The sequence below is a fragment of the Mercenaria mercenaria genome, chromosome 2 (genome assembly GCF_021730395.1).
Source record: "Mercenaria mercenaria strain notata chromosome 2, MADL_Memer_1, whole genome shotgun sequence".
In the NCBI taxonomy this organism is placed as follows: Eukaryota; Metazoa; Mollusca; class Bivalvia; order Venerida; family Veneridae; genus Mercenaria; species Mercenaria mercenaria.
The window spans coordinates 35,715,297-35,733,984 of NC_069362.1; the positions used below are offsets into that span (position 1 = coordinate 35,715,297).

General features: G+C 33.6%; 1 long non-coding RNA gene across 2 annotated transcripts; it reads right to left on the bottom strand.

Moving 5' to 3' along the window:
• Positions 1 to 9,487: 9,487 nt before the first annotated feature.
• On the bottom strand, positions 9,488 to 13,616 carry LOC123563714 (uncharacterized). 2 transcript variants are annotated; one of them, XR_006688866.2, is made up of 3 exons: positions 13,482 to 13,616; positions 10,949 to 11,062; positions 9,488 to 10,328 (listed from the first exon to the last, which is right to left on the bottom strand). It is a non-coding gene; the product is annotated as an uncharacterized LOC123563714 (long non-coding RNA). The 2 variants fall into 2 exon arrangements; XR_006688865.2 differs by lacking the exon at positions 13,482 to 13,616 and adding an exon at positions 12,240 to 12,409.
• Positions 13,617 to 18,688: the final 5,072 nt, after the last annotated feature.

Consider the following 18,688-nt stretch of genomic DNA (forward strand, 5'->3'; position numbering starts at 1 on the left):
ACCTTGATGATATCTAGGTCAAATTCGAAACTGGGTCATGTGCCTTAAAAAACTAGGTCAGTAGGTCAAATTAAATAAAAACTTATGACCTCTCTAGAGGCCATACTTTTCATGGGATCTGTATGAAAGTTAGTCTGAATGTTCATCTTGATGATATCTAGGTCAGGTTTGAAACTGGGTCAGCTGCGATCAAAAACTAGGTCAGTAGGTCTAAAATTTGAAAAATCTTTTGACCTCTCTAGGGGCCATATTTTTCAATTGATCTTCATGAAAATTGATCTGAATGTTCACCTTGATGATATCTAGGTCAGTTTCGAAACTGGGTCATGTGCGGTCAAAAACTAGGCCAGTAGGTATAAAAATAGAAAAACCTTGTGACCTCTCTAGAGGCCATATTTTTCATGAGATCTTCATGAAATTTAGTGAGAATTTTCACCTTGATGATATCTAGGTTAAGTTCAAAACAGGGTCACGTACCTTCGAAAAACTAGGCCAATAGGTCAAATAATAGAAAAACCTTGTGACCTCTCTAGAGACCATATTTTTCAATAGATCTTCACGAAAATTGGTCAGAATTTTTATCTTGATAATATCTAGGTCATGTTCAAAACTGGGTCACATGAGCTCAAAAACTAGGTCACTATGTCAAATAATAGAAAAAAAACGATGTCATACTCAAAACTGGGTCATGTGGGAACAGGTGAGCGATTCAGGACCATCATGGTCCTCTTGTTTATGATTACTGAGGTGTGATATGAACAAATATTAACAAAAAGTTGCTTGCGGTGGAATCGAATTTCCTGGCTCCAAAAAAGACGATTAGGACTAGATGTAGATTGGGCAAAACTGAGAAGTTTGGGGGTCCCCAGCTCCGACCCAGACCTTGAGTTTTGGATCGGACCGGGTGGCCTTTGTAGAGAGGGTTGTCCCCCGCCAGGCACGGGTGGCCGCCATTCCGGGAAAACTCTTGTTTGGGAGAAACCCGGGTCGAGGTGTGGCGGTTTTTGCCTGGAAAAGTCTTGTTTTTGGAAACACTGGGTTGAAGCTTTCTTTCAAGAAATTTCTACGAAATTGTATAATGCTATCGATATCGTAACATGATCCTTGTTAACTGCTGTCATTAACCATTTTATTTCTATCAGTAACAGGAGCCTGATAACTTGATCGCTTTCAATAAACATTTCACCTCGGTAGTTACATGTAGAAAAGTGGTATACTGGTCTTATAATATGTAATTATTTGATTGCTAACACACAGAAAACTTACGGTGGTATGTTTAGGACATGCAATTATTTTTTTAGGATTAAATTATCTTGAGCGATCAACATCTTATCTCGAGCGATCAACATCTTATCTTGAGCGATCAACATCTTATGTCGTGCGCACGACATCTTATCTTGAGCGATCAACATCTTATCTCATGCGCACGACACCTTATCTTGAGCGATCAACATCTTATCTCAAGCGATCAACATATTATCTTGAGCGATCAACATCTTATTTCGTGCGCACGACATCTTATCTTGAGCCCTGCAGTTTAAGACAAGAAGATTTTTAAAGTTTTTTTTCCTTTTTAAGTCTATATATAAAACTTGGGACCCCGGGGCGGGGCCTCTTTTCATCCCAAAATCTATTGAGCAATTTTCATAGAGGGCCATTAGATGATGTCACATGCTAAATATCAAGGCTCTTCGCCTTGCGACTTTGGACAAGAAGATTTTTAAAGTTTGTTTCCTATATAAGTCTGTGTAAAACTTGGGACCCTGGGGCGGGGCCTCATTTCATCCCACGATCTACTGAGCAATTTTCATAGAGGTCACATGTTAAATATCAATGCTCTTCGCCTTGCGACTTTGGACAAGAAGATTTTTAAAGTTTTTCCCTATAAAAGTCTGTGTAAAAATTTGGACCCCGGGGCGGGGCCTCTTTTCATCCCAGGTTCATAATTTGAGCAATTTCATAGAGACCATTAGATGATGTTACATGCTAAATATCAAGGTTTTTCCTTTCGGTTACTATGGCAACCAGAGATCTGTATGTATTTTCAATTCTTTGAGCAATTTTGAACGGACTCGATCGCCGCCCAAGGATCATTCCTGTGAAGTTTGGTATAAATCTGTCCAGTGGTTTTGAAAAAGATTTTTTTTAGAAACTGTTGACACGCGACGGACGACGGACATCGAACGGTCGCATGCAAAAGCTCACCTTGAGCCTTTGGCTCAAATGATCTAAAAATGTCGTACACAGAAAAAAGCTAGTGTTTTCCTAGGCGCAAACGTCTGCCACACAGACGTTAAAACTGTGCATGTAAGTATAGACGCTTTGTGGCGAGGATAGCAATACAAAACAAATTTTATCTAAAGTCGGTGCATATATTGCAGAAAACAGCTATTTACCGACATTATAGCTATTTATCGACATAACACCCGTTTCTTTTTATCTTATTAAGATCTTATTACATTAAAAGCAAAAATGTTACCTGCATCACGTGGGTTGGCCGTCCCGAGCTATGTTGTCATAATACAGTGTTGATTGCGGACCGCTACGGCTTTCCATAACCGCGCCTCGATCTTAATAGATCGAGGTCATGTGACAGGTATATTCTGGTTCTAAAAGTAGTCCATTGTGGATCACACCCTATAAACGACTGTAGCCCCCCTCTTCCTCTTGCGAGTGATCAAAACAATAAACAGACACGCGAAAGGTAAGAATCGTCTTCGAATTCATTATTTTGCTTTACACTGTATGTGTATTAAAGTTTAACGATAAGTCTAACATAAATATGTGTATATGGTGATATAATAGATGAACTGACAGGTAATGTTTACAAAATGTTGACTAATCACACTCATTGCATGAAAATTCACTCGACCAAGTCACGAAACTGATAAAGGTTACGCCAAATTGATTTGTAATCCAATTATCCATGATGCTTTCTGTAATATGTATGCATACTCCATAAATATATGTAAATAAAATGTTTCGTATTTATTGCGTTTTTGAATAAAATTGATTTTTTATCTAGTCTGTGTAAAAACATTAACTGTATGCCGACTTGCCAATTTTGATATTTGATCTGAACGCGTATTTGCGAGTGATACTGTATTCCATCTTGCGAGTACAGTAGGCGATTTATGTCCTTTAAAGGCGTCAATGAAATTTTAAATGCAAACAAAATTGTCTCTTTTGATCAGTCGTCATGTTTATAATGCCATTTAATGTCTAACCCCTCGTGCGATATTGTACTAATCCATTGGGGGTGGGGATGGAGTGTCTGTGACTCGCTATCCTACTTAATTAAATAATTAATTGAATGCTTCAGCGTCGTTTACATGCAAGTATTCGGTGTTGGTTTTACACACATATGTCACAAACTGACATACGGGCCTCAATGCATCTGTAGTGTAAATACAGGTATTGCATCATCTTTTTGTAAATTTTTGAGTTATTGAGGTAAATGTCAGATTTTACGCATAAAATACCTCTCATGTTTTTCTGTATTTCATAAGTTAAATTTCCATGTAAATTTTATTGAATTCGGTTCAGTAACAAGAAAGTTGGTATTTTATAAACTTCAGTAACTTATGTTTTTATCCCCAAAACCACTATAACGGGCCTTAAATTGTAAATTTCAACCCGCGCCAAAGTAGTCAGATTTCCCGGCTATAATGTGATTCCCGTGAAAATGCAAATAATCAGAGTACACGCATAAGCCGTGAGTCCCATGAAATTTAGTATTTGACGGGACATTACCCTACAAATAGACTGGACTAGATATGCCTAGTGCACACCACTTTCGACATTAGAAGAATTTACATCAAATTGATATTATATTCATGCTTGCTTTTGTATTACGTTTATTTCGCATTACATCGTATTAATTTGTGATTATAAATAATAGCTGCAGTTTATCATTTCCTTATCTATAATTTTTCATCATAAACTTTTCGTATCTTTTCCATACTTTAACTTAGACTTGTTAGTAATTTTAGAAATAATGGAAGTAATAAGTGACGTATTCTAATCATGTGACGTATGAACTTAGTAGCACATAATATTTTGTATAAGTAGCACGTATTATTTATGGGAGCCTATGGAGGTATGATGTACCCAAAGGAGCAGTTTTATGCCCTTACTTATTTGTTTTGCTATGGTGCTTACCATATGTTATATTTTTTAGCTTCTTCCACCAGACAACTTTTACCTGGTGATGCTGTCACGAGCCGGAAGTACAATACCCGAGGTTCATTTGTCTTCACTCGCCTGGATGTGTTTGTCCCAGCGCAGAGCTTTTGTCCCATGGTTGTGCCGTAAACTGCAAAGACGATGATTTTTGTGATCCACTGAAGTCAGCTCAGGGATGCAATCACCTACCATCATAGGGAGCCAAAACGGAGTCAACGTATTCACGGTTTAAAGGGACTTTATTTGAAGATATTTTGTATTTTTGTGCTACTTAATGTTCAAAGTTAACGGAAACATCTGTGTCAACGAACAGTCAGTGTTAGAACTTTACACTTCACAAAAGAGTTACTGAGCTCAGATTTTTTTTCTTTCTTTCTTTTAATAAGATTTTTGTTTCACTTTTCATTTATTCATTGTAAATAATCATTTTCTGTAAATAAATTTGTAAATATTGTAATGGGTGTTGATTTGTTCTGATGGTTATTGTCCCCGGTACGTCCATCCTGTCACAGCATATACTATCATAAAATACTAATTAGAAACTGAAAGTATAAACAGGGTCCCTACTATTTCATGCAAGAAATAAACAGTCGATTCCCTACGGAAATCACGGTTATCTGACGATTTTAAAATAAATATGAGATGAGACAGGAGGGAACTATAGGTTGACTCCCGTCTGTCTGTCCGTCTGCAACAAAATGATCCTCTGATTTTTTAAAAAAAAACTATTTCACCCGCAAGTATCCTGCGAATAAACGTATAAATTGAAAAGGATAACGAAAACATTACCGGAAAGTCGATTAAGTCCTTATTAGTAATTCAGAGTTTACTTCATGGTAAACCAGTCAACATGATTCAAAAGTAGTACAACTATTTGTCACGAATGGCCTAATGGTTTAACTACCCGAGTCCCCCTTCCTCAATAATAACATAAACATGTTATCGTTATAAATACCGTGCGCGAGTAGTACATCCGTCGTGATTACGACCTGTCAAGATTTACTGCTATTTCTCAGGTTAGAAATAATTTACATTTGATAGTGATAACACGTCAGGAATCTGTCCTTGCGGATTTGACCTGGTGACCTAGTTTTTGAGCCCTGATTACCCAAAATCAAAACTCGTCCAAGATTCTATTGATGGTAACATTATGACCAAGTTCATTAAGACTGGACCAAAAGTGTGAACCTCTCAGTGTTAACAGTCAAACTGTTGACGACGGACGAGGACGACGCACATAGGGTGATCACAAAAGCTCACCTTGAGCACTTCTTGCTCAGGTTAGGTTTTCCTCTAATGGCACTTCTGCTTGTAAAATGGGAACTTATTTCATTCGCAGAATGTATTTTCAGTAAAATAAGACAAGTTTCATGTTAAAGTTCGTGTGTTTATGACAAATACAAAGACAAAACTAAAATAATGCTGTTTACTGTGCGACGCTATCAAGAAAGCGATTCACAAAGGATTAGTAGATTCAGTCTGTCGCCGTTTCACTCCAAATCACCCCATTCACTGTTCATATTTTCACATCTTATTAATTGTAGTTGCGATTATATACTGGTTTCAATGGTTTGAAATTCTAGAAAGTGTAGAATTGTATGCGACACATTGTCTAATTATGGTCTCATGATGGTGAACATTTGTGCCAAGTTACTCAAAATCCCTTAAATGCATAAAGAAGTTACGGCACTGACACAAAAAAAGCAGACCATGTTTCACCTTTAGGTGTTACTTTAAAAGAAAAAGGAAAATAATAAGATGGACATTAAGTACATATTGCCGATGTCTGTACGTAATCTTTGAGAGAGGTAGGTGTAATAGCACTGAAGTAATTGCACAACCAAATATATGAGGACACGTATACAAACAGACCGAACAGACAGACCGCATGTTGACTGCTATATTCCACCCTCCTTCAAACTTTGTTTGCGGGTTATAATTATGAAGAAGTACTACAGGACCATAGGAAACGCCGATATTTTATAAAGAATTCACTCACAAACAGGCATACAGTCTTTTTACGAAACTCGTAAGGACTTGTACAGTATTTAAGCAAGCACGCATACAATCAGGAAGTAACACCGAATCTTCTTTCATTGACGGGTATGAACATATTGGAGAATTTATCAATGATTTTATTTTATTTTACCAAACTAGTATTGTTTCTTCATCCATGAAACAGTGAAATTAACATGTAGGTGATTCTTCAAGCAAGAAAATAAGTACTTTTGGCGCCGACAATGTATAATTCTGGACAAAATCAGTGATCAATCAAGTTTTTTGCTATAATTCTACCTGTCATCAGACTAACACATTATATACAGAAACAAATCATGTTCAGCTTCCAATAAAATGTAAATATACATACCTTCAAAGCAAATCAGTCACTTTAAAATGTTATTTTTTAACTTTTTGCTGTCAGTTTATTGTTTTGATCACTCGCAAGAGGAAGAGGGGGCTACAGTCGTTTATAGGGTGTGTGGATACATAGGGCGCTTTTGTTTGTAACAAACTCAGTTAGGTTTCAAACCGGTTTGCCAAACTTTCGATTTGTTTTGTAAAACTGGTTTTGATCTCGAAAAGGTTTGTGTCATTTGTTTTCAAAAACCGCTAACCGGTTTATCAAACCGACCAAACTGCCCCCGGAGGCGGTTTGTTCGGTTTGTTGTATCCGAAATTTATTGCAGTTCGAGAAAAAATGGCGGACCGTTTGGACCAAAATGGAAACGGGTAAAGAAAAAAATTAAGAATTGGTTCATTTCTAGTGAAAACCCGTGGTAATCTTTATGCTTAGCCGAATTCATTTGTCAATAATTACTTCTAAAAACATTCTCATTGATTGGCATACATCGTTTTCATCAGTTTCTCTAACCATCGAAATATTCCATTCATTTCGTTCTAAGATTATTCGACCTCCAACAGTCCAAAATCCACATACTGTTATAGAATAAAGTTTTAATTTATAGTAAATGTGTCTGTTTCTGAAGGATAACATACAATGTATATAGTAACATATGCAATATTTTGTATTTAAATAAATGTCTCTGTTGCTAAGCAAGGGATCACTTCTTGTAGTGTAAAGAAACACACTTACTTTTGTAAGAATTCTAGGTTCAAGTCCTAGCAAGAAGCCCTATGCACATTGACATAACTTTATATGCACATAAACATCATTAGTATATATAAATACATATGCAAAGCAGTTCTCTAGCCTGACTAAAAGATGCAGTTTTAAATTTTAAGAGCAAAACGAGTATTTTTTTTTATTTTCACGCATACAACTATTCATATCAATGAACATTTCATTTTCCAACTAAATTTTCATTTTTCTTAACATTGACACGATATTAATTAAAAATAAATTGACTGACAGAGGACCTGTTAACCAATGCAGAAAAATTGCCGAAAAACACTGCAAAGTCATAAATACTTGTGGGGGACTAATTTTCATGGATTTCATAGTTGTGTAATTAATTTCTAACAAGCCGATAAAATACCATCGTTTTTATCTTCAAAAGTTGAATTCCATAAATTCGTGTTCCCATGAAATAGCCATTTCAATATAGACAAAGCAGTTACCAACAACAAAAATAAAATTACTATTAAGTCTGTAAAAAGAGCTGATCCTGTACCTTGTTGTCAAATGTTGTACAATCTATTACAATGCTAACTTCGGAAATAAGTTTGCACAAGATTGTTTCAACTGATCATGCATTGTACTCCTGTTCCATACAAGATTCTTTTGTCTTATTTTCAAAGTCAAAAGAGAAACACTAACCAGCTACTGATTTCAAATATATTTTTCAGACTTTTAATAATTGACTGATGTTTTCAGGGTAGGTATTATTATATACACATGTCACAATACCTGAAAGTGAGTGTTTAACCAGTTGTGACAAAATGCATTTCCATTTTACTAAATATATGCAAATTGCTGGAGGTAAAGGTATGGTTCAGGTATTCAAAATGTGATTACTACCTTATCAAAGTGGCATGTACATCTAACAAATGTGATTAGGTCAAATATGATACCTACTTAAGATCAATAACTACTCCCGCTCATATTACTCTAAATAGTACAATGACATGAAGACATTTCAATTCACTTCTTCTTCTTCTTGTCGTTCGCGACTACTCTGTAAGACCAGTAGCCTCGACGAAACTTGTGGTTTGCCGAAAATCCTCAATGCCTCCATACAGTTTCTGATGGATTGAGGTGTCTATCGGCCAAGTCGCAGCTCGCTCCTGGTCATGCCTTTTACATCTCTGAAGTATATGCTCCGCAGTCTGATCTTCTTTACCACATGGAGAAGTTGGCGATGATGCCAATCTGTATTTCTTGTACATGTGAGCATTGAGCTTGTTGTGCCCTGAGCGGAGCCTGACCATCACTTGTTCAGACCGATCAAGGAGATGAAAAGCATATTCCTCCATCCTTGGTCTCGTTAGTGCCTTGATGATGGTGACTTTCTCCTTGTAACTCACAGGTTCTGTTGGTTGTTTTGACTGAGCTCCTAGCTTAGCCAGTTTGTCTGCCTCTTCATTGCCTGCAAGTCTACAATGGGATGGAATCCACTGAAGTGCTACTTTGCATGTTATGCTCAGGCTCTGCATTCTCCTGGCTAGCTGCGGAGCTTTGTTGTTGATCAGAGCTTCCATGACAGACAGTGCATCTGTGAGAAAGACGACTGAGGAGCTTTCTTCTGCCGAGTCTTCGATCATTGAGACGGCCTTCATGAGTGCTTCAGTCTCTGCCTTGTAGTTGCTGCAGTGTTTTCCTGTGGCTGCATGTAGTGTAGAGAAATTTCAATTCACTGAAATACATACAGTTATATACATAAGTATCAATTATGTTTAATTATGTATATCCATGGTTTCTGGTCCCCCTTAATACAGTGACATAAAAGTTCAAAGTATTAAGTATTATCTATCAAATCAGGAGTGTCATTGGATGCCATCCAACTCACTGTTGCCAGATTTTGGATGTACGGTGTGTCATCAGAAAAAATGTCAGATTAAATATGTCAACCATTTTTTGAAGAATCTTAATTGATATTTATTTAAACAAGTTTTGGTGAGGTAAGATACACTCACTGGCCTAAATACGACTGGTTACTTAAATCAGCCCAGCACCAGAGTCAGAGTATATGTGCTTTGCTTGAACCTTAAGTAGTATAACATCATCTATTTTTGCACATTAACTACATCATAACTGTCAACCTTTGCTGAGTGTGTCTAAGATAAGGAAACAGCAATGATTTCAATTAAGGAGTTTAACCCAAACGAAAAAAAGGGGAAACAAAACACTTAAACAAAACACTAATACTATACTGTGTTTTGATGATGTTTTATTAGTATAGCAAATGACATGCAAATGAGGTAACAAAACACTAACAAAACACTAACAAAACATTGCTAACGAAATACCAACAAAACATGATATGCAAGTTAGGCTTAAACAAAACGCTAACAGAATACTTAATGTTTTATTAGTGTTTCATTATATGTGCTAAAGAAAACACTAACAAAACACTGCTAACAAAATACCAACAAAACATATGATATGCAAAAGAGCAAGGTCACAAATTTGAACAAAACACTAACAAAATATTTTATGTTTTTTTAGTATTTCATTACCTGTGCTGACAAAATACCATAAGCAAAACACTATTTACATACATGAATTTATAAATGAGCCGTGCCAGGAGAAAACCAACATAGAGGCTTTGCGATCAGCATGGCTACAGACCAGCCTGCGCATCAGCTTGATTTGGTCAGAATCCATGCTGCTCGCTTTCAAATGCTATTGCAACCATAGAAACCATTAGTGAACAGCATGGATCCTGGCCGGACTGTGCGGATGCAAGAAAAAGTATACACACAATATGGTGCTAAAATGTCACCATTTTCTACTCAGTTCCAAAGTCATTGAAGTATATTGATCAGTATTTTCCACTTTTTGCCATGGCTTTTTTCAACAACATTCTGATGTATAGTCGGTGTAAGATATGCTATTACTTTCAATTGAATGTCACTATTGGTTGAGAAATTTTCTGTAAATTGTAGCCATCATCAGTGTAAAATGCCACAGTTTTTCACTAACTGCCACAAAGCCATTGTCACCATTCGCCTCACTGCAAAACCTGAAGATGTAATAAACCAAGAGATATTAAATCATAAAAGCAGTTTCTTCATTAGTTTTTTCCTTTGTTTATAGTTTCAAAATTAATTAAATTATCATAGTCATAGTAATATTTGGTATTCAAAATAGTGCATCTTTATGATACAGGCAACACTGTAGATTTAATCCAGTAACAACTGTAACATTACTTGTTATATTTTCAAGAAACTTATTTTTTAAATTTGATTTCAAATGTTGATAAGGTTCCAGCGATGGCAGACAGATATTTAATGATTTGGGAAAATGATTAATAGATTGGTCTTATGCATTGGTGTTACCCTTTCCATATTGTTATAATAAATAGTAACTTAGTTTGATTTCTGCCAGTTACCTGCACTTACACCTCAAGTTGTGATTACTTAATTTGGTATTTTTAATTATTATATATTGATTTGGACTTGATATATAGGAGATAATTATAAAACCTGCCATGAGTTTGCTGGAAATAAGTTTTAAAATTGATCTATTAAGTCATGTTCAGGAATTTTTTTTCAATTGCCCACATTCAATCAAATATACAACTATGGTATTGATAGTGTATACATGTATATAGTAATATACAATGCCAGTATATATACTTACATGTTTTTGAACTGCTGGATTCGTTAGGTTTTCTTTGAACACAATACGTTGATAAGGTCCCAATTCATTCATGTGTGCCATACCTATATACATACATGACATATGGTGCTATACCTGAAAATAGATTTAGTTTAAAACTTAAAACGTTCATAAAAACCTTTGGTTTATTATTGGGTATGTCAATGAACTAAAATTTTAACTGTATACATTGTGATGATGGGGCCAAAAAATGTTACTAGTTCTACCAAATGTATAGCAAATAGAGGGTTACATAAGTCTTTATTCTTATTACATTATACTCTTCAATAGATTAAAAGAATTATCTGGATGAACATGATTAAATTAAAGGTCCAATACTAAGGAAAGTGAACATTTTAATTTCTTTTAAAAAGCACAGATACTTTTTCATTTTATTGGAAAATGAAAGTTGGTATGTAGAAATTCGAAATAAATCGCAGTATATGTACAATTATTTTTCTATGAAGTATGAAGAAAGTTAAAAAGACCTGGGGGGTCATTCTGTCGATTCATTGAAATTTCAACATAATACACATACATTTCTTTGAGTTCCAAAGACCTTCTGTAAATTTTGACCTGCCAATCTTCATTATTTAGTGTCTTGCAGAAGTCTATGCACTGGCTATGAAAAAAATTGCCAACTCACTTTCCCTTAGTAATGGACCTTTAATAAATTTAATTACCCCAGTCTTGTAAAATAAACAATATGAGCCGTGCCATGAGAAAACCAACATAGTGGCTGGTTTTCTCAGGGCGTGGCTCATATAATCATTTATAAAAGCAAGTAAATAATCCATAAACAATTATTTTTGTTAACAATAATTTTCATTTACCTTAACATAAATGTGTGCAACACCAATAGACTAATTAATAAGTAAAAACAGGTTAAAACACTAATTTTAAAGCAAAATATTATTCTCTGAATTTACAGACTGAAGTAATTGCAGTGCCATGGTAAGCAGACTGGTAGCATTGTTTACCCTGTGATTGGGAGATAACTCTACTGGTTTAAAGTTTTTGTCTCCGTTGAATAATTTCATTTAAAGTATTCACTTTTTATTTAGTAAAATTAAAGCATGATAAACTAAATCATACAGCTTTTTAATTTGCAAAACAGAAGCATTTGAACAAAAAGAATATGTGAAGCAACAGTCATTTGTGAAAGCTACCAAACGAAAAGTAAACAACCTGCTTCCAGTTTGAATCCATGATTTATCATAGTTACAGGTAATCTAGATTACTGTTGGAAAATAAATAAATTATATTGACTCACCATTTGTATTATTTTCATCACTCTTAAACCTCCATGTAAAATATAAACTGCACATAGAAAACAAAGAGCTATATAAATAAACTTCTTTGTAGTGAAATAACTCCATCATGCTCTCACAGAACTTCCTGTTTAGATTTGAATTTTTGATATTCTTGGGCAAATGTGTCATTTACAGTCAGCTAATGAAAGATACATGTATGATGTGGAAGCTATTTCTGTTCTAGAGTAAGATTTTATTCCATTTAGATACACATAAATTTTAAAGATTACTCTGATAAAAACCCAAAAAGTTAAGGATTACTTTTTGTGGTACATGCACAGTTGCCAGAAGTAGTTCCTGACTTTATTTTTCATTGGCTGACCTCTTGGTAGAGTTTCTAAATATAAAGCAGACAAGATCTTATCAGTCTGTGGTAATCTCCTGTTGTGAGATAAGCAACATGTACACTGCAGTAGATTAATTTATCACCCCTTAATAGCCAGGTGGAAAAACTTGCAATATAATATCTATATGCAACTACTGTTAGTGATGTTCTTTTTGATGTAACTCTAGGTGAAAAAGTAATGATAATTATTTCAATAAATTTTTAATTAGTTCAAAATGAACTTTTCTGCAAAGTGCATGAATACATTATAATATATACAAGTGCATTACAATTCATGTTTAATCCCATTTGTTCTGTTACCTATCTAATTGAGTTTATTGTAGTTATTGGTCATAAAAATACTTATACATTAAAATATTTTATGTTCACAAGAAATACCTCCAAAACTTCTGTGACATAGTTTCCATCACAAAAGCTTCTAAGTTATTATTTTTCATGCTATTTTCCATTCCAAAATTTTACTAATTAACCCTTACCCTGCTAAATTTCTGTAATGAACTTGTCCATGTTCCAGTTTGGACAGAACCATTAACTTTTAAAAGGGGTGTTCGCTGAAAATTTACAGACAGCATAGTGAACAGTGCAGACTATGATTAGACTGCACAGATGTGCAGGCTAAACTTGGTCTGCACTGGTCGCAAAGGCATAGACACTTGCCGCCAGCACGCTAAGGGTTAAGTCCAACTTTCCAGAAAAAGCTCCTGTTTCTATAAATCAAATTAGATACCAACAAAATGTAAGCATGTACAAATTCAGTGTAATGAAACACTAAGAAAACATAGTTTACATTCTCCAAAGTGTAATAAAACATCAATAAAACATTACTGATATAACAAAACATTAACAAAATACTAACCACTTAAAATCCTGGAAGTACAGTATTGGTGTTTTGTTAAATGCTGTACTAACAAAACATCCTAACAAAATATCAAAATATGTTTTGTTGATGTTTTGTTAGTGTTTTGTTAGTGTATTGTTAATTATTTTTTTCGTTTGGGATATATATCCCTGTTACAAAACACTTAATCTCTAATTTTCAGCAAATTGAAATAAAAAAAAAGTCTGCTGGATAGTGGATACAGTTAAATGATTACATCTCAGTCTTAGTCTTTGTGGCCGGATGGTTAGGGTAGTTGACTTTAAATTATTTGTCCTTCACTGCTGTGTGTTCGAAACCTTGCTCAGGGTGTAGAATTCTTTCATGTGTGGATTTTTAAGTAATCCAGCTGACTTAAAGAACAGTGGCTTAAAATAATGCATTGAAAGTTGATATATGACCTATAATTATGTCAGTCTGACATTAAACTTAACAAAAACAAACATTTGTATTCAAACAAAAGCGCCCATATTAGCTTTCAGGTAAGCTATTGATTTTTTATGAATTAGTAACCGCAGAAGTAGAAAAAAGCTTGTTGGTTAGGCTATGTCATTTGTCACCGATTCTCGTACGGATATACAGTAGATCTAAGGTAGGTTTGTTTTGTTACTGAATGTGAGGGCGCCAATGTGAGTTTTTATTTAGTGTAAAATTCGTTATATACACGGCACGAAAATTAGGTCAGCAATGTTATTATTGTACGCAGGAGCGGAGCAGTATACAGGCGCGTAGCTGGGGCATTTTTCATATTACGCAGAGGTAATGCGAGGGTCGGGGTATCCTCCTGATATTTTTTGAAGCAAAAATATTGCATAAATAACTTATTTTTCTCATTTATTTTATACGAAATGTATTGTTTTACCTTGAATTCGTTTAATAGTACACTTGTACATACATGTGTGCAAGTATTTATTCAAAATAGATGTTTCGTGGTAACAAACTTTCGAAATATCATTATAATTGGATATATCATTCAAGGGATATGTCTATAGGTAAATATACGATAGTAAAAGAATTTTACTGTAACTCGAGCTTTGCCTTCGTGATCCCGCGCTTCTTGTATCGCCTGCCCAGTGAAATGACGATGGCGAAGAGCTAGATCACGATGGCAAAGTGCGACACGGTGGAAAGTGCAAGAAACTTTCGATTTCACTCTTAGCTATTGTGATCTCGTGTGAGGTCACGACGGCGAATTGCGAGTTCGCTAAATTCCGTGCTTCGCCGTCGTATGTTAGATCACAATGGCGAAGTGCGAATTTGAGAAAATTTCGCTATTTTGCTCTTGTGATCTCGCGCTTTGCCGTCATGGATCGTTATCCAATGCTTCCCTTATCACCTGTGCATGATGGAGAAACACAAAACGCAATTTTTGCGAAGCGCGGAAATGCATTGTGAAGCGCGAAATTCCGAAAAATTCACTATTTTGCGCTTCGCCATCGTTATTTCGTGCTCCGCCATTGTTATTTCACGCTAACGAAATAATGTAAACAGTTTATTTCAAATATAACGAATACTGTTTCAACGAATTTTCGGTAAAATGTAATTGAAAATGTCCCTATTTTAGCTCTTATTTGATCTATGTAAACAAACATGGTGTTTAAGGAACATATTTCCATGCCCAAATGTTAAAATATATATACATTGAAATAACACATATTAAGATATAGCGAACAAAAAAAAGTCTTTTTTAAAAGTTTTATACGAGGCTTTAACATTAGCATTTGGTAGACATTGTAATAACGTACTGATTCGTAAAACAAATATTGAAATCATAGCGTGGTAATTGATATATCTGAACAAACATCTAAAACCAAGTATTGCACTGAAATCTTGATCTTAAAGTAGTTTTAGTGTCCAATTACTGGTTTAGATTGTGTAAGATGCCTAGAGATATAAATGAGAATTTTTTGGATATGTCAGAAAATGATCAGTTCATATTTATTTTTACCAGTAGAGAAATGACATATTTTACGGCCAAAACCTGCTTTTTTATTCTGAGAAGAAGGAATGAATTTATATATAAATAATGACTTGTGTATTTTATGAGTAGTTATATATATGGGGTTTTTGGCCCGATTTTGACCCAACTTAATTTTAACCCTTGACCTAAACCGACCAATGCTGACCAATTTCAACAAATTTAAAACAAATTTTAACAAATTATTGTTAAAACCTATAGTAAAATATTATTAAAGATAATTTTAAACACTTCCACCAAATATTTGCCAAAATCCTGCCAAGTGGCAGCAATGTGGCAGTCGCTGCCAACTTGACAAACTTTTGGCAGAACGTTGGCAAACACAAATTCAACCAATCAAAAGCCTGCCATTTTTCTGTCAAGTGGCAGCAATGTGACAATGTCTGCCAACTTGGCAACTTTTGGCAGATTATTTTTATTGATAAATGTAACTTATTTGATCTTATTTTCAATTAGTAAGTATATTATTGGGTACACATAGTAATTAAATGAAGTTTTAAATAATTTTTAATTAAGCTTTTATTTTAAAAGTTTGCTTTATCGGCACGTCCATCCGGTATAGTTCATCCGATATGTAGAATCTAATGTAACTATCCTTCATAAGTGAAAATGTTACTTCTGTAGATGTTGAATCGTTATAAGGATGAATGTCAAACATTGTCCCTTGTGTTAAATAATTTTAATTTTTTTCTTATACTAGATATTACTGATCAGTGTCAAGTCCTTAGCTGCCTCAGCTGCTATATTTTATTATATTACTGCTAAATTTACCAAAAAATAGATCATCAATACCATCCCGAAACCTATCATTCCACCACCTAAATATAAAATGTGATATTGGGCTTTTAATCGGTTTATCTGGTTCACCTATGGGCCTGGCCCCCGTTAATAAAATATTAATATCTATTATATAAATTCCAGTTTTTTCGACTATAAACACACCCTTCAAAGTCACATCTAGTACATCTATTTTATATTCTTGGTTTGTGTTTATAAAATCTTTATAATCTACGATAATTCCAGGTCTTAATTGAAATATATTTAAATAGCCCAGACCGCCCAGATCTTCATATGTTGAATATATCCAGGCACCATGACGGTTAAAATACTTTTTCATTTTTACATAATCATAAAAATTTTTTATTATAGTATTCAAGAGAAACACTTCATGTTTTACTTTTTCTAGTTTTTCTTCTATTTTCTGTTTTTCCTTTTAAGTTTAAGAATTATTTCAGCTAAATCATCAACTCGTTTTGTTGTGGCAACTTCAGAAGCAGACAAATTGTCAACAGTATTCTTTGTTCTAGCTAATTGTGTTTCTTGTTTTAAGAAAACATTTTTTACTTTTGTAATTTCTTGGGTATTAGTGGTAATTTCTTCGACATTAGCGGTTATTGCTTTAGTATTAGCGTAATTACTTGGGTATTAGCAGTGATTGATTCTCCTTGTTTAGCTGATATTTCAACTACAGAGTCCAAATCATTTGTTATTTTTTTAATTTTATCATTATTTGATCATTAATTATCTTAATTGCTTCTTCTTGTTTAACTGATTTTTCAACTACAGAGTCCAGATCATTTATTATTTTTTTAATTTATTATTAAATTCATTATATCTTCTTGTAATTTTTTTGTAATATTACTTAATTCTGCATATTTTAAATTGTGACGGTTGTCAACAATACTAATCCAATTTCGAATTTGTTTTTTAAAGTCATCTATTTTAGAATTAATTTCTTTTTTAAGGTTATCTAATGCTGTATCATGATCATCACCTCTTTGTGAAGCTGCTTTTCCAATTCAGCTTTATATTCTGCAAATTTATTTGAAATGTATCGAGTAAATCTTGATTCCCTTTTGCCATTTCAGTATTTAGTTTATTTATTTCTGTTCTGATTTCTAACTGATACATATTTTGTAACTTTTTCTCAGCTTCAATAATCTTGTCTTTTAGTTCTTCATGTTTAATCATACTATCTTTTAATTCTTGAACTTGAGTGAATAAATGTTTAAATTAACTCGAAATACTTCTTTTATGTTGTCATCTGTCAAATCAGATTTCTCTTCAAGTTCTTTAATAGAATCAGTCATAGCTTTCATTTCTTCTTCAATTTTACCTTGTAATTGATTAATTAATAATGAATTCTTTTTAAAATCTTTTGTTAATTCTTCAATATTCTTTACTTCTACTTCTAGTGTTTGTTTTATACTTTTGATGTCTTCAAGTTTATAGTCATCTATTACACTTTGAATTTTTTTATACACAAACCGTCTTGGAACTGCATCGTTGGGTTTATCTGGATTTCCTAGGTTGATTATTTTCATTACCTCCCATATCTAATGCTCTGTTCATTGTGTTATCAAGTTCCTTATTTCTGTGAAGATACGATTCCGTTTCCTTTTAAGCTTTTTGAATTGTTTTTTAGTAGCATAATCACTTAAATCAATATCAAATTTAACTTTACTTATACTGTCAGGTTGATTAATTTGTTTTACATCATTAAAAACTCCCATTATATAATTATATATATTACCAGTAAGTTTTTTCTTAAAAACTTCCTTGGTTTGTCAATATATAAGAAATCATATTTTTGATTTGTTGCATTAGCAAAAGTATCACGATCTATATTTTGTTCATCACAAATCCTATTATTTTCCATTTTACCCGGACTTTCTGAATAAAATATAATGTGAACAGTTAATCCGAATATCCTTTGGTGTTTTATAGTAAGACTGACTTAAATAAATAACACAACAGTTTTTGTGGCGTCCTTGAATAAAGTATTTTGTTATTTCATTTTGAACTTTTTTATCTTCACATACAAAATCATCAAATATTACTACTTTTTGTTTTTCTGATTCAAGATTTTCACAAGGTTCAATTTGGTTGGGATCAGCTGAATATTCAAGTATTTCATTTGGATCTAATTTAATCTTTTTTGCAATTTCATTTAAGTTGTTAATTAAATCTTGATATTTAGATTGTTCTAGGTTTTTAGCATATAAGTATAATTTATCATAATATATAAGAGGTTTTCGAAGTATATGCATTAATGTATTTGTTTTTCCAGATCCAGAAGATCCACATATTAACATTCTAAAACATGAATCTGGCATAAAATGATAAAAATTGTTTAAAGTTATTGGATTTATCATTTTTTGTATCATAATTTGGAATTTCCATTTATATATAATAATACATTATCTTA